The sequence below is a fragment of the Ischnura elegans genome, chromosome 8 (genome assembly GCF_921293095.1).
Source record: "Ischnura elegans chromosome 8, ioIscEleg1.1, whole genome shotgun sequence".
NCBI classification, from domain to species: domain Eukaryota; kingdom Metazoa; phylum Arthropoda; class Insecta; order Odonata; family Coenagrionidae; genus Ischnura; species Ischnura elegans.
The window spans coordinates 53,863,946-53,885,121 of NC_060253.1; the positions used below are offsets into that span (position 1 = coordinate 53,863,946).

Consider the following 21,176-nt stretch of genomic DNA (forward strand, 5'->3'; position numbering starts at 1 on the left):
GGAGGTTGGGAGTATTCACCAGTATTGTAGTTTTTATAGTATCTTGAAGAAAATGTGAAGAAATGAAGCGACATCTCCTCTGCCCGTAGTCCTTAATACAGCGAAGATAAATCGGAGAAAACCTAGTCGGCACTAAAACGTCAGGTGGGCCTTAATATCTTCAATTCTTTATTTGAATTTTTGTTCCTTGTCACTTGCTGCCATGGTACTGTTGCTGTTTTTGGGATTACTATTGAGTACTGCTTCTTTTTTCGGTTTTGGATACATGTTATTTGAATTACGAATTGGGTATCCTATTGAATCTGAGTTCTCTACATTAATGCAAATCATTGTCCCTGCCTGGGCCTGTGGCTCAACCATGTAAGTTGGCGCCTAGGCTTCTACGACGATCGAAATATACAGGATAAGTTTTTTTGCGTTGCTTTTTACTTTCGTGTAATTTGGGTTGACTTGTGTTGTTTGGTGCTGACAAGTTTCGCTAGCGTTGAAACTTTCCTCCGTCAGGTCGATCTACCGTCAGCTCATATCTGAAAAGATTGTGAAATCCGGGATGAATGGGTGCGAGTTATCTGTACGTAAGCGAGAGGTCTCATTCGTTGTCGTATCCGGTTCTTCAGGTACCTTATACACTATGAGATAAGAGATTTGTTAAGCGCTAAGTTTCAGATCTAAGGATTATCTTCAAGGGCTTACCCAGGGTCAAAACAAGGGGGGGGGGGGTCAAGCCATGGTTGTTCAAGTTGTAGGTAAGATTTAAGCATGGAAAAGGTGAATGAAATCAACATTTCAAGGAAACTGTTACAGCTCTTTATTAGTTTTTAAAATAATTTGCTTGGAAAAATAATATTTTCCTGAAAGATATTTGCGATTTTTGCTTCTAGGGGAGGGAGGAGGAGGTAGCTGCCCCCTCCTTCCCATCGCTGGGTTCGCCCATGATTAACTTGCTTGATCTCAAGCTTGAAGGAGTAATGAAATCCCTCAGAATACCATTTCTCATGCATATTTTGTTATCCTAACGGGTGCAGCTTTCTCACTGAAGTATGTCATTCAATTAATCAATATATTTTCATTGCAAAGAATTTTTTCGCTTCCTTTTCAATAGAAAATTCAAAGAGTCCAAATTCCGCATTTTATCCTAAGCATTTTGGAAATTTGATGAATGTTTATTCTCTTCTATTTGTATTGGAACATAATTTTATCTCAAACCTTTTCTTCTTCCTTTCTGAGAATAATATTTCTTATGTGAATTTATGTTCTTCAATCATTGCTTATTATTGGGTGAGTTAGTTGAGTTGATTTATTTGGGTGGAGAGAAAGGTCCTTCTGAGGAGTAATCGTCTGACACAAAATTTCCCAGTCTAAATCATACTCTTTAATGGTCGAGGGAACATTTTTTAATTGTATCAGCACATTTAAAAGTGCTGCTTATACCTTAAACAGTTTTTTTAAAGAAATTCTCCGACACATCGGCGACAGAAATTTGCAGTCTAATGAGGAAAACCCATGCAAATCATAATAGAGTACAGTATGAAAAATGCTTAAGAGAGTATTTGTAAATATACCTATCATGACCATTGTCAATGATCAACATTCCTTAAGGCCGTTTTACACGGTACACGGAATTGCGCAGGTTAGAGCTGCATTAATTTCTAAAATGGCGTGGAATTGCGCGAATGCATGAACGAAATTAGAACAGGGGCTATTTTGCCGTCTCGCACCCACGCATTCTCGCATGTGTTCTAGCAATTCACCGCTTTACACGACGCAATTTTGATTGCGCCTTCACACGTACGCCAGACTGCGCAATTCCGTGTACCGTGTAAAACGGCCTTTAGATTGGTTTGACGTGGCTCTCCACCCAACTCTCTTATCAGTTAATGTTTTCACACCTGCGTATTTCTTCTCTTTCACATTCTTCTTTACCTGTCCCATGTATTCAATTCGAGGTCTTCCTTTCCCGTTCTTGCCATCTACTTGTCCCTCGATGATTGTCTTCATCAGGCCATCATGAAACAAACCAATACAATATGTATTTGAAATAAGAAAAAAATCTAAAGACCAATTAGGAAGGGTGTGCAAATGCCCCTCGCGTGATGATAGAATGCCCTATGCGTAGGATCACTGATTGAAAATTGGAATCACTGTTGTAGGGTGAGAATGGGAATCATTGTTGTGTTGTGTTGTTGCTTATACCTGACCGAGTTTTTTTTTTCTGTCCCACCGACGACGAAATTTGCAGCCCTATAAGAAAAATCCATGTAAATCGTAATATGTTTTGGCCGTTTTACGCAGGGCATGTCATTGCGCAGGTAAGCACAGAAAAGATTTTTGAAATTGTGAGAATGCGAGCTCAAAAATAGAGCAGGGCCTATTTTACCATATCGCATCCATGCATGCTCGCATGCGTTTCAGTAATTCACCGCTTTACACGACGCAATTTTGACTGCGCCTTCGCACGTACTTCAGATTGCGCAACGACGTACCTCGTGTGAAACAGCTTTTACAGTATGAAAATGCGTGAGGGAATATTTTTATAAATATCCATACCATATTTTCTTTAAATTAGAAAAGAAATCAAAAGAGCAATTACGAGAGGTGTCCGACTGTCCCTCACGTGACGATAGATTGCCCTATGCGTAGGATCACTGATTGAGTGTGGGAATCACAGTATAAGGGTGTCAGAGGGTCGGCGACGAAATACGTCGTATCTATGTCACACTTGCTCATTTAAGTCTTCCTTCAATTATTTTAAGGGGGCTGTGTAGGGATTGTGGCCGGAGAGGACTCGGTTGAGCAAGGAAGGGGTCTCGCTGTATTCAGAGGGTGGTGTGATGGAGTCTGTAGGACATTTTCGAGGGGGAGGGGAGGGGGGCGCTGCTGTTTGTCAGATAGGTAAGTGAAGAGCGCGAGGCGTCCCCTTGTCGGCGGTTCATCTGGCCGCTTGTCGGGCCGTGGGACCGGATGACCGTCGATAGGGGCTGATTGGCTACATCCCGTGTGTCTCCCCACCCCCTCCCTTGCCCTCTACTACGTACCCCTTCCTTCTCTTGCCCCCCCCCCCCAGTGTAGCCTTTGCATATCTCCTTTCATCCGCTTTCGCGGTCTTACTTCCTATATTGCCCTTACTCCGACAGACTCGAGCGTGTTTCTACCTTTTTCCGCGGCTGCGAATTTTTTTCTTCCGCTAAGGGTCCAGCCGTAGGCAGATTAAGGGGGTCACGTGCCTCCCCACCAGACGCTTAAAAAATAGACAAAATTTTAAATATGGTTATCATTAAGCTCTTTTTGTTTAGTGTATTGCGGAGCCTCGATCATTTAAGTCTTGAACCCAGGTCAACAAGACAGATTTGCCGGTCATTGGTCATTCGCTAATCAGCGCGTGAAAAAGAGGATCGCTCTCGTGGGAAGGGTCTCGAAAACTATCATTATATATGCAACATGTTAATATTTTCATTTTTATAACTTTCCTATAAAATAAAGAGAAAAATTCGTACAGTAATTGTTGTACGTTGTTTTTAAATCTCAAATATGATAAGAGCGTTTGCCTGACCGTTTGGAGATGAAATAGTGGAATTATCAAACGGAATTTCTCCAAATTATTTCAAATTTGGCATATTGTGGTACACTTTTCTGAAATGAGAAACACCAATTTTCAGAGGTTTGCAACAAATGAAAAAATAGGTGCTAGACGAGAAATTTGAGAAAATTTGTGAAATTTGAGCGTGTCCATTTGTTTAGAAATGACTATGAATTTATCTGTATAAAATGTACAGAAATTTTATTTGCACTATTTAAAATAAAATAAATTGATATGAAACGTGGCCTGTTGAATGAATTCTCAAACCAGAGACCATTAAATTTCAACTTCGGCATTGAATATGTAAGAGTACGGAATTTCTGGCCTATTTGATTTTGAAGAAAAACTATATCTTAGTTAGCTCCAGTGTCTTTGAGTTTACATCGGCAGTTTGAACCAGAATTTCCTCAATTCGTAACTATCAGGGCTATTAAGGCTATATTGTGGTTCTTATAATCCGAGACCAAAACTCCTTGTATAAATGACCGTTAAAATAGTTATAGTAGAGTACCCTCACACTCTTCTGCCAGGCATCGAAACAACAGATAATCTTATTTTTTCAATTGCATAAGGATCAATAGGTAAATCGTAGATACACCGTGCTTATGGTCTTAAAATAAGACTTAATGGTCACAGAAAATTTCCTCGTAGGGAGGTTTGAGAGAATCAAGGTTAATTAAAGTTTGGAAGGAAGTCTTAATACTGTTCATCGAATGCTGCTCAACGATGTAATAGATCAATCGAGGCCCTTATAATGTGTGTGGCCTACTATTCCGAACGAAGCTGGCTTTGAATTTGCCGCCTCCCCTCATTTCGGCGTTAATGTGGTGATTATGTCATAAATAAGCACAGTCGGTGAGTGGGTAATGCCTTACAGTTCCGTTAAACATTTACTCGTTTTACATGTGATCCTGACGCACCTGTGGATGAACAATTAAACAGCGTATACGAGTGTCCATGAACGAAAACTGCGAACGCTCAAACAGGAAGTTCATCTTGGGTATGACAGGCAGGAGAATGTAACGCAGAACTTGAAAATAAATGAGAGCTAATCCATGGTTACTTCGAACGTTTGTCAGTAACACTGCAATAAATATAAAATTAAATTATGTATATTGGCTAAATATCTTAGCAATTTAAATTTTATAAATTTGTCTCAATTACTCAACATCCCGTATTGTCTAGTGGTTAGGATACCCGGCTCTCACCCGGGAGGCCCGGGTTCGATTCCCGGTACGGGAAATTTTTTGTCTCTCTGCTTTTTTTAGCCTTTTACTTTTTTTCACCGAGGTAGAACTTTTACAATTGTGTATCTTAGCTTCAAGGGATATCTTCTTTATGTTTCCTTGATATTTGTTGTTCATTTCCCTCATATACCATATTTTACTGTTGAGGAAGGACACGTATCAAATTCTAACAATAAAATATTGCCGTGGCCACTCGTCTTAGCAGGCGGGGACAGTGTATTGAAGATTTGGTTAGAATAATGAAAAAAACTAACACACTCCGTAATTAGTCGAATATACTTTAAAAAAATATGTAATATGAACGTTTATCCATAATTTCCACGTGTTATCTGTTTTTAACTTAATTTTTTGTATCAGAAATATTTATCTTAATTATGTTGCTTTTCTTAAGAATTCCATACCTGTTATGCAAGGATCCCAGAACGATTCAACCTCAACATTTTAAACACCGAAGACCCAAATTTTGATGTCCGGATCCCCCAAAACATAAAAACAAATTTACTTTACACCTTAAAAGAAAACAAAATATTAAAAAATCATGAATTTACAAAATATATCTTTAAAAAATAGAGTTATTTCGATTATGAAAATGTTTATGTTTAAATTAGTTTAAAAGCCTCTACTTGGTACCCTGTTTTTAAAAAATTCGCCCTGGTTTTTGACCCCCCCCCCCCGAACAAATTCCTGGCTACCCCGCTGGTTATGTCTGTATCAACGACCCTTAGTTGTGACTGGTGGGTCTACTTTAAAAGAGAGCGGAAGGAGCCCTCCGTTTAGGGAGTTTGCTCTACTTCATACGTTAAGGGAAGCGCTCGCTTTCGAGGGATAGGAGGTTGAGTTTGAGGAAATAAGCGGTCCAAAGTGTCGCTTGCGAGAGAGGAGGAAATTGACGGTGACAACCATATTAAGGGTACTTGACATATTTCACGCCTCATAGAAACACCGGAGTAAACCTAGGGATTTCTTTCTTCGCTGAGAATCACTCCTTCCTATTGTGAATGAAATACATATAATTCCTTCATTCATGCTCCCAAACTCTTACATTCATGATGAGGTATTTTAGTGTCAAACGTGTGGCCTTCAAAGTGATTTCTCTTGATCCGTTGTCACAATGCTCTCAATTCAAATCATTTGTTGAAATAAAATGAACGATACATCCGCTGCGTTGGCTGACATGATTAAATTGATTTTAATTAACGAAATTATTCTAAATTATAAGCATGATGTGGCCTATAAGGATCTAATCCAAAACATCGCTACTGGAATGTGTTTTAATCGAGTGTTATATTAATTGAATTACTGGAGTTTTCTGTACATAATTTTCTACTTGCCATTGCATCACTTTATAAAAATTCTGACGCATACATTTTTGTATGCCTTTTAATGTGCTTCTAGCTTCCTAAAATTAAATCTGTCTATTCTTGTACTTCAATATTATAAATAAATAATCCCATTTAGAATAATTATCAGGTGCTAAACGACAATTGTAAACAGCGATTGGGTAACAATCACCCAATTTTCACCTAAAATAATCCCTACCTAAGTTACCATCCTGCAAGACCATCCTGTTACCTCTCTGGTTCCTTTAATTCTACGATGGTAACTTAGGTAGGGATTATTTTCGGTGAAAATTGGGTGATTGCTACCCAATCGCTGTTTACAATAGTCGATCGCTCGAGCGATCACTAAGAGGGACGGAACGGATGATCGTGTGATTCAGGCTCAACCTAACTTTGCTTTAAACCTTAGCTACACCGTCCGTGTCGTTAGTTTCGGGTATTTTAGGGTACTGATTTGTGAATGAAAAACTTTGCTGTTTCTACTATTTAGAACTTTATTTTCCTGACTAGTTTCGATACACTGTATCATATTCATAGGACTAGCAGTACAAGTAGCGTCGTTGTGGGTTATATACCAAAAAGGGGAAGAGTGGAAGGGGTGGGTAGGGGAAAGGGGTAGAGTAGTGGAAGTTTTCCCCCTTCCCACCCCTCCACTCTTCCCCTTTTTGTTATGTAACCCACAACGACGCTACTTGTACTGCTTGTCCTATGAATATGATACGGTGTATCGAAACTAGTCAGGAAAATAAAGTTCCAAATTGTAGAAACAGCAAAGTTTTTCATTCACAAATCAGTTAGATGGATTTCTACACCGTGAAGGCATCTACTATTCAGTATTTTAGGGTATTTTAACGCATTTGGATTACTTCTAATAATTAAAAGAACTTTAAATATATAAAATATATATCGATCGCTAAGTTCTAACAACACGTATCTCAAATGTAGCAGCTTTTCAGGAGAGCAGAAAAACGATTAGCTAGCGTCCGTGAGGTTAGCGCCAGTGCACGCTTGCGGCTTTTTTGCCGCACTTTAATATTTTTGGTTTTCCTAAATATACATAAAATATTAGAGTATTTTAACGCATTTGGAAATTACTAATATTTAAAAGCACTTTAAATATACAAAATATATATATCGATGGCTAAGTTCTAGCAACACGTATCTCAAAAATAGAAACTTTTCAGGAGAGCAGAAAAACGATTATTTTTTTACTTGTGCCCTGAAAATTAAAAACCAAAAGTTTATAAAACTGAAAAAGAAGCATTCATTTGAAAACAAAGAGTTGTTTTTTGCATGTATTTCATTTTTTTAATGTTATTATACTTCGTTTAAGATACCTATCTCAAAACGGCCGAATTTGAGACACGTGTTGTTAAAACTTAGCCATTAATATGTACCTACTTTGAATAATTTTTCTTCTGGAATTGCAGACGATAATGTTCTTGACCGAGGAAAAAGTACAAATATAGAATACCAAGTGTGCCACCAGTGATCTAAGCGCAGTAAATGCGCTATTTCGAATTTTCGAAAAATGTGGCAAAATCCCCGCTTAGCTTGTAATTTAGGATTATAAAAGAAGCATGCCTAATGTGGGAGTAGCATTTTCTATCAGTTTTACGAGTAGTTGGAGTCGAGTACTTGGTTAGAATCTCGCTGACTGGGCGGAACTTCCTTTACGGCTTTAGATCATGTTACCAACATTTTCGTTGAAAATTTTATCTGGTTCTTTTTGTAAAGTGGGCGTTTAATTTCTTTATTATTAGCGGTTCATAACTCATGTTAACGATTAAATTGGCGACACGCGCTACCATTGTAGAATTGCCTTCTTACGGCTATATAAGGTCATCTGTGTAGCCAAATCTTGGCAACCTAAGAACCGAAATAAGCGTCCCGGATTCGTGACGCTAGAGATGACATATTTTGAGATATTCAAGTTCTTTGAGATGTTCAAAGGATGGTAACTTTATAAAGGTTCAGTTCTGATTTGAGATAGTGTGATCATTATTCATCATAAGGATGCCGCTTTAATATGTATATATAACTTTAAGAGAAATCGGCGATGGTCACCTGACACGATTTTGCACTATCTGCATGATTTGGGGTGAAATTGCCCAGGTCACAGTAAGGCAATCATTTTTGAAAGCCTCACACCCCGCTCATCAGAGTTTTTATTTGGTTGGTAATGAGATTCCGCCCGATGCTTGAGAAATTGAGAATGGATATCTTTAAGAGCGACGCGGAGGACATCATATCAAAACCCCACTACATGTCTAGGTACGACAGAAGCGATAAATTTAGGGAGAAATTTTGACGACCGGATAAGTATGGGATTTGTTTTTTCCCTTGCACAACCAAATACTTAAATAAATAATACGCAACTTCCTTAGAGCATTTCCTTTTAAGTGCAAACGGCTGCTGGCCTAAGTCTTAACTCCCCCGACATGCGCCTATTTGAGGTGGTTTCAGATGTTGAGGCCGCCAACAATTATGCTTCTTATCGCTTGGGGCAGAGAGCAGCAGTTCTTCAGCAGTGAGTGAAGGTGGAGATCATGGGACAGCGACAGTAATTGTACTGAAGGTATGGGAAAATTTACTATATGTGATGTAATACTGCGATGTGGAAGACTACCTTACACCCCCCGCCATACGCCTATTTGAAGCAGCTTGCGGGGTAGTATATAGATGTTATTTCGACCAGACGATATTTCCCCATTTTTGTTGCCATTTTGTCGTTCCATGTGCTGGCTATACTTTATATGTAGCTCTTCAGCGAGTCAACGGCCGTTCGCTGATTTTTGAAAGCCCCATACGCTGCTCATCAGAGGTTTTATTTGGTTGGCAATGAAATTCGCCCGATACCACTGCACAAAAATTTGCGGCCCAACGATATTCCCCTATTTTTTGCCATATTGTCATTCCTCGTGTTGGCTATACTTCATTCGGAGCTCTTCAGCGAGTCAACGGCCGTTCCCTGATTTGGCGACACGCCCATCTTGGCGGACTAACGTCCGTCGATACCTGGCGGCCCTTCCCCGTCATCAGCAGGCAAGTGCCGTATTTGAGTCCCGCGCACCGCCACCAACCTTATAGGAAAGAGACAGGACGTGGGGGTCCGCGGGTCTCTTTGGAGATAACCATCTGCCGACGGCTGGGGCTTACCTCACCGGGGCCGCCTTGGTTTCCTCTCCCGTCCGCCACCTCCTCTCCACTACCGACGATACCCGAAAAAAATCGGTGATTTATCAGCACAACCTTTCCCACCTCTTCCTTCATTTGTGCTCGTCGGCTCGGGAAGGCGTCAGGAATGGTTACGCATAGAAATGCGTGGACGGCTAAGGATGAAAGAGGTGTTCACGTTTGTCTCCTTCTTTGCGTTAGGCATCGAAATAATCTTCCTTTCTTTATCGCTGTCAAAATTGGCAAAATCTCAGCGTCGCGGTCGGTTAAGTTGACCCGGAGCGATTGGTAGACACACCAGTGTAATAATTTCACAATTTGATTTGAAAAATAATTAGCGTCGACCGGTTATTACGTATAAAGTGACCTCTTAACTTTGATAGATGGGCTTAGGCTCAAATTCTATGCAACTAACTTTTTCACAAAATAGAAGATGGACTTTATTTAATTGAAATTTTTAATGTGAATTATGTTTTTAAACATAAAAAAATGTATTTACCGGGTGAGGCTGTTACATCGAAAATTGTACTAATAACCCCGATATATGGAGCCCTATCTAACCTCGATGGAGTAGTGTTACTTGTCGGGGTCCTTCGTGCAGCTCCCACGCTAACCTTGGGATACTCTCCTTCTCTCCATCTCAGAAACTTGTAGTTCCTTCTAGGCATCGTATGAAGATTGTTAACCCCTTTTGTTCTAACGCTGTGATGAACAGGTGCAACATTTGAGAAGATCTACTTGCATTTACCTCATCGAAGGATTGAGGTTAGAGCAAAGTTGTTAAACGCAGGATGAGATTTTGGGAAATTGGTCCTACGAGTGTCTAGAGTTGTTCTCGGTTGAGGTAACAGTGGAGGAAAGGGTTTTTTTTTACTGTTATATGGATGGGATAATGGATATTTTATTTATTTGTTTCCAACTTCCCCGTAAACAGTTCGTAGAGGCCTTTATAACGGAGGATTAACAGAGCAGGGCTCAAGCATCCATGCCATGGCGGTGAATTCTTCTCGGGTTTCCATCCGGGTGAGCTCCATCTCCATCGCTGCCGACGTTTCGATAGAATCCTTTTCTATCGTCATCAGGGCCGAATGGCCGAATGAAACGTCGGCAGCGATGGAGATGGAGCTCACCCGGATGGAAACCCGAGAAGAATTCACCGCCATCATACGCCGGGAAAAAGTGAAATCTTACATCCATGCCATGGATAGGGACCAAATACTCAGGCGGGATTCGAACCCGCGACCTACGGTTTGGCAGGCGAGGACTTCACCCCACCGCCACCGAGGCTGACAAATTGTTATTATAACCATTTGTCAGACCAACTTAATGGTGGATGGCAATGGATTTGTCGGAAATGTTTACAGGAAACATAATATCAGATACGCTAGATACACTAATTTTGCATGTTCCACAAAGTTTTTAATGGTCGTACCTAGGTTTGGGCTCGGTACACTGCCATAGTTATGACACAGTGAATACTGTCGAAACCTGGTTTGGGCAATTAAAAAATTTGTGGAGCATACAATATTATTATATCCGTGATTACATTTCATTTCTCAGAGCTGCTTTTCCCTCTGTGCTTATAAATTTCTGTTCGCCGTCAGAGGGTTTTCCAATTTTTAAGAGGGCCTAGGATGATTGACTTGGTGTGGGAAGCCTTAAAGTGGTCGTTCGATGCTGTAGATATTCCAGTTGATTTTATGTTCCATAAAGTGGAACTATTCTGGAAATTTACATTTTTTCAATTTAGTTAATGTCTATCAATTTCTCTCTATTCATTACAATTTATAAGAGTTGCATACTCCGCTGTTGATATCTAATATATTCGCCGTCTGAAGTTTTTTTTCCAGTTTTTAAGCTGATTACTCGTTGTAAATAATTTTGCTGTCAATCGTTCCAGCTTCTTTTGTCGGTAGGGCCTATGATGATTGATTGGGTGTGGGAAGCTTTAAAGCGGTCGTTCGATGTGTCCTCTATTTCCCTCGACCCTCTTTGTCTCAGTCCGCCTCCCTCGGCCGTTTCATGCCGTCTGGGCACGTCTCTTATTCAACTCGACAGCTTCCCCTTTTCACACTCCAAAGACGGCCGCGCGCGGTCGCGGTTCGTTTGAAATACGGGGTAGCGCGCCCTAGAAGAGAAGTAATAATTTTCTCCCTCTTACGTCTTTGTTTGCCCGAGTCATGATGGAGAATTCTATTCGTACGCCATCTTTATCGACGGTTGTCACACTTTTTTAAGGCTTACTCAACTGGTCATCGATGGTTAAATCGTGTGTGCCAAGAAAAGGGGTTCGATCGAACTATACTGGGAATCGAGGGATATGCTTCGCTCTCCTCAATTTTGTTTCGATCGTCATTTCAGTAATGGAAAATAATTGAAATTTCTGCTCTAAGTATTCATGTTCATTCTTTGTTCTAGAAAGTGGAGCTATTCTGGCAAAAATTCTCACGGAGCATATTTTTACTCTTAGGATTTGGAAAAATTACAGTCAAAATCGACGATATTAATAGGTAATTGTTCGATTCAACAACGGTACTGAATCGAGTTATACTACTTTGCTTTTGTATTTTTCTATTTACAGTATGTTTTGAGTTATGGGAAATGAATGCAGTTGAACCTTAAGCCTTTACCGGACGCTATTTCTTTAATTTCCATGTTTTATGAAGTGCAGCTATTCTTGCGACCGGTAGACATTTCATTGGAGGATTCTATTCAATTCTTGATTTTATGGTATGCTATCAATTGGAGGATTTAGAATTCTTTTGAGCATTTTATTTGATTTTCAGAAAAATTCACCTGATTCAAATCATTATATAATTATCAAGATTTGTACGTAAAATGTTATTCATCAGTCAAGAACCATGAACATGTTTCACGATGTTGTGTTCAAACAAATTAGTTACTTAGTCAAATTATCTTTATACGTTTGATAATATTTTGCGCTTTTCCACCAAAATTTCCAATTAATTTTGTAGATATAGGTAAGATATTGTCACGAAATGACCATTTTACGTGAGATCATCTTCCTACGTGGTATGATATACCGCCGAAGGTTCATTGATTACTCATTCACATGCTTTCGTTGCACTAGATTCTCTCGCTGGGACAGCTCTCAGAATAAACAATGGAAGCTTCACTAATTATGAAAAGGAAAATGAATTCGTATATTTTATTGTGCGTATGTATCAAGTTACAGCAAGAATTTGAGTCAATAAGGAGAATATTGAAGGTAAGTATTTTTTATGGAATTTTTTTCAGCTTCGATCCCATATATTCTCGTGACATGCACTAACAGAGGAAAACAAATGCTACCTTTCATTCATAAGTTAGCCAAAAATGCATGTGCGAAGGCTTAACTTTTTTCGAATTCTTCCCTATGTCTCGTTGTCGCGATGAGCCTCCTTCATTTAGGCGAGATGACTGCCTTCGTTGGTTAAGGGAACATTATGGCGCCTTGATTTGCGAATCTGGTCACGCCTTTTGGACGCCCGAACGAATTCCAGTGCTTCGTACACCAATGGCGGGCCACAAAAATGACGTTCCCTGGAATGGGCGTGAAGTTTTCGAAATTGTCTTAGACTGGTGCCAAGAAATCTTGCGAGTTTTTCTTCCCTATTTTTATATATTCTTTTGTGGATACGCTGAGTTTTCTAGTTGCGAAACGCCTAGAGGCTCCAACATTAATGACTCCCCCATCGTATCTGGGGACAATGCTAATCAGTTATTCTTTCGCTTTCGTCTTCAGTCAAGAATGAAAACCAATATATTACCTAAGAAAATTAACAGACAATGGAGAGCGAATAAAGAATTCGTAATTGGTGTCAAATGGAGCAACGATCACCTTGGAACATGACGGTAGTGCGATTAAACGAGCCTTTTCTCGAACTTACTAGTTTACGAGTGAAGAGTTCTCGGGATCGCCACCGGGTCAGGAACTCCATATATGCCGACGTTTCGATGTCCGACTGGGTCATCGTCCTCAGGGCTGTGAATGATGCTGGCATCAGGGCTGTGAATGTGCTGGCTTCACAGCCCTGAGGACGATGACCGAGTCGGACATCGAAACGTCGCTTCGGCAGATATGTAGTTCCTGACCCGGTGGCGGTCCCGAGAACTCTTCACTCAGTCCATTCGCCGGGAAAGCACAAAATCTTTCTTACTAGTTTACGTCGCACTTGGTCTTTAAGTTTTAACAGCGATAACTTAGTCTCAGTTAGCAATTTTTTCCAAGCTCATGATGCGCTGAAAGAATGTTGAATTTATTTCCTAAACACCCATCAGCGATGAAAGCCAATGATAGTATTTGAACTTGCCTTATAGTTAGCAACAAATTATAAACTTTACCCGTGATAATGTTTGCGTTGAAGTAAATTTCTAGTCATGATTGTATTTGCAGAATTTACCATCTGAATGATGAAAGTTTGATGAATGCTATGCGTTGAACAATAACTTTGTGATGGCATAGGAATTAGTTTCAGCTTAATCCTTATTCTTCAAAACCTCCTTGTGATCAAATTCTAGAGTAATTAAGATCCTTATTTTTTGGGTTTACCCGTGTCACAAATTAAAATTCCAACAGTTTAGTCCCCGCCGCTGGAGACTTCATCATAATGACTTCATAGTAATTGACTTACCTTTCCGGTGAATCTAAATTCAGCCTACCAAAATTCACCGTAAGAAGTAGAGCTGCATAGATACTAGTACATTTCGCCAACAGAGGTCACTGTTTAATTTTTTTTAGATTTTTTAACGAATTTTTCTTATTTACTGTTTCCAATGTTTTCAAGTAATAAGCAAGTTCGGTTTTGTGACGTCTTTTCATGCGGGTGATGGTATAGTTAATTTCAGAATTTTTCTCATAAATCTAAACATTCTTGCACAGTTAAAAATTTTTTGCATCACACCTTACTTATGTCTTATAATATCTTGAAGTAGTGCATTATCCCTCCGTTAGCATTCCCGGAAGCAATAGTATTCTTCAACTCTATTTTAAGGTAGAATAATTATGATTAAACATGTTAAGCATTCCGCTAAATTCAGCCATCGGTTAATCTTTCATTACTAACTTTATTCGTGTTTTCATCTTCCATCACCTACTACATATCGATACCTCCATTGAACAAACTCAACCATCGCCCACGAATCAAATCCGCTTATCTAGGAGCTCGGCAATACGAATTTTCTCAGTTAGCAGTAGCTAGAGCATAAACGCTCTCCTCCAATTCTCCTCATTTCAGGAATGCCCTCTAGGCTTCAGCTAATCTAGTGGCTACATCCTTCTTAATTCGTCGGGTACCAGGGTATCAGAACTTCTTAACCCCAAGTTTATGGTTTCCTATTTGAACTTTGGTCTCAACCTTTTCTATTATACTGCATACCAATATCTTCGTTTTCGTCTCATTTATTTCCTCCATTTATCTAGCCATTGTTGCTTCAAAATTTTTAAATTATTTTCTCCAGATCCTTATATGTCTCTGCTTTGACTGATATATCATCAGCAAATCGCAGATAACTAAGCTTTTCACCGCGGTTTTTCACTGCTGGCTTTCTCTCTTTGAACACATGGTAGAACGCGGTAGACAGTCTCTATAGTTCTCAGTCATTAAACAACACTTAATTATAGTCATTTTTCGTAATCAAGAAATAAAAAATTGGTTGTATGACGTAATTCAGACAATAATAACTGATGGATGTATGTGCATGGATATAACTGGATAGATGTCCTTACTGTCGCACTGGATTTGATAATTAAGGAGATGCATGCATGATTGTTGCACCTGGAGATGCAACCATACTACCCGTGTCGTATTTTTTAAATGTATGAATTGTACCCTTCAAAGTTTATTCTTTTATTTTTCCATCAGACAATTATAGCAATTTTTGGAAAATATAATCGTCAATAGAAAGCATCCTTTCTATCTACCATCTGAAGAAAACGCGCTGGATGTCAATTCTGAATGAAATAAAAGATTCCACAGTTATGGTCGCTGTCGATTTATCCTTCAACTTGTGGTAAATTTTAGTAAAAGACTCACTTAAATCAGAATATATGTATACCTATATCTACATACGGTATTTCCGCATTGGTTTCGATCTATCGAATTTCCCGTTTTCAATGTCGATGTTTTATGTGTCTACTGAAGTCTCAGCAATGCCTAAATGCCCAAAAGCCTATAATCCCACCCTAATTGAAGTTGAGAAATTGCTCATCTTGCCATCCTAGAATGCGACCTGCGAAAATACTCTTCGTTTAAATTCATTGGAAACCATGTGAAACTGAAACATTTTTCTCCGGACATGTAATTTGGAATGAACTTTTTTTAAATTTCGAAGTTCAATAAATAAAAAAAAACTCTTTGTCCCCGCTTTGGAATAAACAGAGACATTTCGAAAAACAAGGGATGGAAAAACATGGGAATATTCGCAAAACCAAGTTGCGAATATTCCCATGCTAAATACATGGCAGGCGGCCATTTTGAGAGTTATAGCACCGACTTCAATTGATCCCTTGCGCGGTTTAAGCATTCCATTTTTTTTAGTGACGGGATGGATTAAATACATCGTCATGAAATGCTCCCGTGTGGAAGGATGAGAACCGTGGTAACCTTAGTTTGTCCTCGCAAATTTCCGTAAATATTTTTGGTACATTTGATCGAATCCGTGGAAAAAGGATGCTGTTTCGTAATATGGGCATCTGTCCCTTACCGAGGGCGTACTTCATTAAGATAGTATGAGGGCCACGCGGTGCACAGCTGTGAGCATTGGCGCAGTGCGTAAGCCGCCCCCTTCCTCTCAGAAGAGGTGCTCGTGCCAAATGCCACTCATTGAACCAATCAGCTCCATCCTTATTCATCAACACGTCACCCTCGAGCTGCCCGACAGCTTGTCGGCAGATTGCGTCCGCAGCAGCGTACCCACCCCTTCTTTTCCATCTCTGCTTTTTCCGTCATTCTGCCTCTTCCGTTAGAGCTCGTGGACTTCCCTCAATGGATGTAGTTTCCTTCATCAAAGAAAACGAAATGCATTGATTGCTATTCGTTAGGGTTTTCATGATATACAAATTATTTGGTTTTAGAAATTCCTGTTTAAACGAATGTTAATGGTCAATTTGAACCCCATTTGAAAAAGGCCAGATTGACGCCCCTGTGATGACACTCCACGTGGCGTCACAGGGGCCTAGATTGTATACGAGTGGTCAGGAGTTTTACATCATTTGAGATTGCCAATGCATGCATGTGGCACAGAGCTCAGGGAAAATTTCTTAATAATCACTTAATAAAATTACCTATGGTCGGAAAGTTTCCTTCGTTTGATAGGTTATTATTAATCCTTATTTAAGCCAAGCGCTAACTTCTAGCAGGGTACTCTGCAACCTGCCTGCAACCTGCGTCTTAGCGGTGCTCATAGCCTCGCACCAAGGTATCCTCACGCAACGGCACCCGGAACCATAATGACGTCACATGGGATTTTCCCAGCATTCATACTTAGCCGTCGCGTTTTCGCGCGCTTGAAAATGTTCACTTTTCATTTAATCGCAAGAAATAGATATCGTCATTTAAAAATCTAAAATCGTGAAATACGTACGCCAGGAGTAATAATCTTTCGACTTAGGCAATTTAAAAAAAGGAAACCACCCTATTACGGGACTGCGGGTCAAGACAGGGAATGGTTTGAGCCGCGAGTCGTGCGGAACGTGATGCTCAATATATGTACAAAAAAAATGAAGTGTGCTCGGCATAAAACTTGAGAAAAGTATCGAAGCTCATTGTCGAAGATTTTTTGCGGCGTTTATCAAATGATATCAGCATTTTATTTCGGAAACTCACCGCTACCGTTGGCTTTTGTTGACAACGGACAACGTTGCAGTCAGCGTCATCAGATCGAAGGTGATGAAACACCTCTCACACGTCGGCCGCGCTGAAGGCGCGTTTCCAAATGTACCGGTGAGCCAAAAACTCTCCCCAAGCACCCAGTTTACAAAATATAAAACTTAATCAATCAAACATGTGTTTACGTTGTCGGTTTTAAAATGTCGTTTGTGTGAAGAGGTAACCTAAAATTAATAAGTTTAACAAAATACAGGTATAGGGGTTCGGAATTGTAGTATTATGCATTAATGGGAATAGCGAGGACAAAATTTACAACTTTTCCGAGATGAAGGATATTTATTTGTGTATATTTTCCCGCAAAACTCTAATTAGTACACTTATTTAAAGAGATGTCGAGGACGAAAGATTGAATGAGATGGTGAGGTCAAAGGTTTAATAATAATAATAGGCTCGTTTTGGCAGACCCCTAATTTTATGGCCGCAGCCCCAAGGGTTCCGGGATTCATATTCCGGGTGAAGTCTTCTGACAATTTGACAAAAGTAATAAATCCTGGTACTGCGTTGTGCGTTAGAGAATGGTGCCATCTCCCCCTAACCTGAATATTTTAAAATTCACAAGCTCTACCCTCACCTATCCAAACCAACCTCCGGGTTGAAACATTGAGTGATTGAGTGGGGGGTAATATCTTTCAAAAGAGTTAATTACAAAAAAAGAAAATAAATAGACATGAAACGCATGTGTGAAGCCTAAAAGCATTTTTTATGTATCTGGTGAAATATAAACTTTCGTAGTGTAAGCTCGTGAATTGTTTATAATAAATTTAGGTATGTAATATTTAAATATATTTATAATACGATAATAATTTTATTTCATTGTGTAAAATACGTTAAACATACAAATGATTGCATATACACAACTTAAATTTCATAACAGTCAAATTTTTATGCTTACGTGAATCAAAATAAACAATTGTAATCGTATTAATAATGATACTAAATTTTTCTCTTTTCCCAGGCATTACTGCGGGAATTCTCCTTTATCTGAATGGCGGCTGAATGTAGGAATTTATGACACCAGAGGGAATAATTCTGTGAAATCTTCGCAAGAGAAGAAATGGTAAATGGCATTTTGGATGTGATGAAGAAACATTTTATTCGGGAAAATGTTATGATACCGCTGACAAAAATATTTTTTTTACCCTCTTAAGTGATAAGTTTTCAGTGGGTTTTTCGTAGGGTTTATTTGTCCAGACATTGTGAATCTTTTGCTGTTGTGATATTCTTTTATAGAACACCGTGGTAAGCGTTAAAATATTTTATGAAAAAGGACTTACCTAGCAAGGATTATCGTTTTTACATTTTTAGATCCGTCTTTTCCGCAGTATCATGGCTTTTTATCTTAACTTCAGCACAGAACAAGGACGAGTCATAACTGTTTTTTGGTAATATATTAGCATTATCCTTCATAATTTTATCACTTTCTCCTCAAATCACCTCCGTTGAGTATCAATGGGCCAATCCACTAGTTGAATTATAAATGATTAATTATCATTATTATATGTGCGGAGAAAGCTGATCAAGACCGAAGGCCAAGCCGAGTTTCATTTAAAGGGCATAAACACTTGGTATGGCCGGAAAGGATATTTTCCTGGGGATATCGGGTCGGGCAAAACAAAATTCGGAATATTAAGCATCGGTGGAAGTTGAATTCAAATATTAGTAACCATCAGTATGATTTTGTAAACTGTTACGCTGTACCTATTGTAAGTGAAAGTAAGTGCAAAGAAACGTAATACAACACAATTAACGAACAATTACTTTTCGATTGGTAAATTTATTTCCTTTCGCCATCGTATTTACTCAATGGTGAACAGCTTCTTCTCGTTTCACTATTGAATCTATAATTTTTTAAGTTTTTCAATTCTTCCTCAAGGAATTGAAGAAGGAATTTAATCTGTCAAGACTGTAGGCCTAGCTGAAAGGGATTTTCCTCTTCTTTTTCCATGTACAACCCCTGAGTTAGAATAAAATTGACTGGCGAGAAATGGAAGGGTAGTGTTGTTGCTTCTTCACCATTGCCGAAAGGTTATCACGGTGGTGCTCAAAAAAACACACATCATTTCGTGACGCCATGCTACCGCTTGGGGTCCACTGTTAAGATGTCATTGTGATGTCATCGCATGCTGAGATTGGCTCATCGTATGGCTCGCGCACCTGAATCGGGTGTCACCTCTTTGTCCCTGGGCGCCATCTATGAAATGACCGTCCCACTCCCTTCCCTGTCTTTGTCGTGGGTGGGGGTGACTTATGATGGCCGACTGGATCGATTGTCAGTTTCGCTGGCCTCTCGCTAGATGGTGGTGCCGGTATATCTCTCGTTTCGCTTCACTATTTAGGCTAACTTGTGTCATATATGGCTGTCAACTCGTGTGTGTCAAGTCAGAACATTTGATCTGAGGTAGCTAGCTTGTGAAGGGAGAAATGGAGGGCCACAGTATAACAATCTTAATACTGTATCACACGGTCATTTTTTCCACCCCTTTTGAGGGACAGCTACAGCGTTTGGCCAATGATTGCGAAAAAATGACCGTTTCACGCATTTAATTTCCGAGATGGCTCCAGGGATGGAAATCTCATCCCTTTTTCCGACACCCGGCACGTCCCTTTTTCCGTCGCTGAAACCATCGCTGGTGCTGTCTTTCAGCCATTCAAACCCTCGGCCTCTAGCGGCGATGTCAACGCCACGCTTGGCTCTTAATTGGATGACACTTGTAAATACGAAAAGTGACGGAATAAGCGATGTAAAAAGGGACAATCGGAATGACCGCGTGATTCAGAAAATGATGGGTCAAGCGATCACTCTTTTGGTCCCAGACAACGTATCATTGGAGCTATCACAGTGAGGGACGGAAAAATGATCTTGCGATTCAACCTTAAGCTATGTGTTGCAAGCTGAGGCAGCTTCTTCGTTCCTTCATCAATTTCACGCACATGATTGTCTGTTTTTCAGTTTTCCGAAGAACTACCATGGTTAGTGAAGTTAGTAACCATTAGTTGGATGAGAGGTATTTAATGTCTCTCGGCACACCAGAAAACAATGTAGCAATAACCGATTATAAAATATGCATGATAGATGCAGAATAAGTGCAGAATGCGGTTATAATCACCCTTCTCTCTGTAGCCAGACAAAATTCCGAGGGAGTGTGATTAATAGGGGTACACTAAAAATGCAGTATTTTCCAGATGTTTTGGAAAAATATTGTCCCGAGTCCCAATATTTGTCCGTCTTTCATTTTTCCGAAGAAGTACTACTGTCGAACCATCGGTTTGATGAGAGGTATTTAATGTCTCCAGATATCCCGGAACATAATGTATCAATTAGTCATTGTAACCACGCAGGATAGCAATTATAATCACCGCTCTCTCGGGGAGTTTCATCAGGAGGTGGCACACATACGATGCCGTCTCTTCCAGATATTTCGGGAAGGTTAGAATCCATTGTCCCGAGTCCCAATCTTTGTATCCTCACTTAAAATTGTTCCGTTTTTCATCAATTATGGTTGCCTAGAAGAGAAGAAATATATAATTGTGATAAGATTTTCTGATAGGAAAATTGAGTGGGGTGCTGCGTCTAACCACTCTTAGGATTGTTGACCATTGATGATGATTGCCTAGAAAAAATACAAATTCCGTTACGGTAGTTGATGATCCATTGCATGTCAAGACTTGGATATATCACTCAGTTCATGGAACTGCTCGTGGTTTTTCTCTGTCACCCTCGCAGTATCGTGAGCTCTGTTCCACAGAATTCCTTCACTTAAACTTCACTTCTTATTCCTCGGAATTGCCCCACTCGGCAGCTGCACGTCCTTAATGCTGGATTTTATACCATTTTCTTCTGGCATCCGTTTTGACGAGCGCCACGCCATGGTGGGCAATCTGTGTCATCCTCGGATAACTTTGATTGACCCTTATCTTCGGATTCCTTCGTTTGTATGTGATTACA

The 21,176-nt window shown here is 39.7% G+C and overlaps 1 long non-coding RNA gene and 1 other non-coding gene across 2 annotated transcripts; both read left to right on the top strand.

Annotated features, from left to right (window-relative positions):
* Nucleotides 1–18,984, top strand: LOC124164296. Its single transcript, XR_006866019.1, has 2 exons — nt 1–144; nt 18,186–18,984. It is a non-coding gene; the product is annotated as an uncharacterized LOC124164296 (long non-coding RNA).
* Trnae-cuc lies at nt 4,748–4,819 on the top strand. Its single transcript has one exon. It is a non-coding gene; the product is annotated as a tRNA-Glu (tRNA).
* Nucleotides 18,985–21,176: the final 2,192 nt, after the last annotated feature.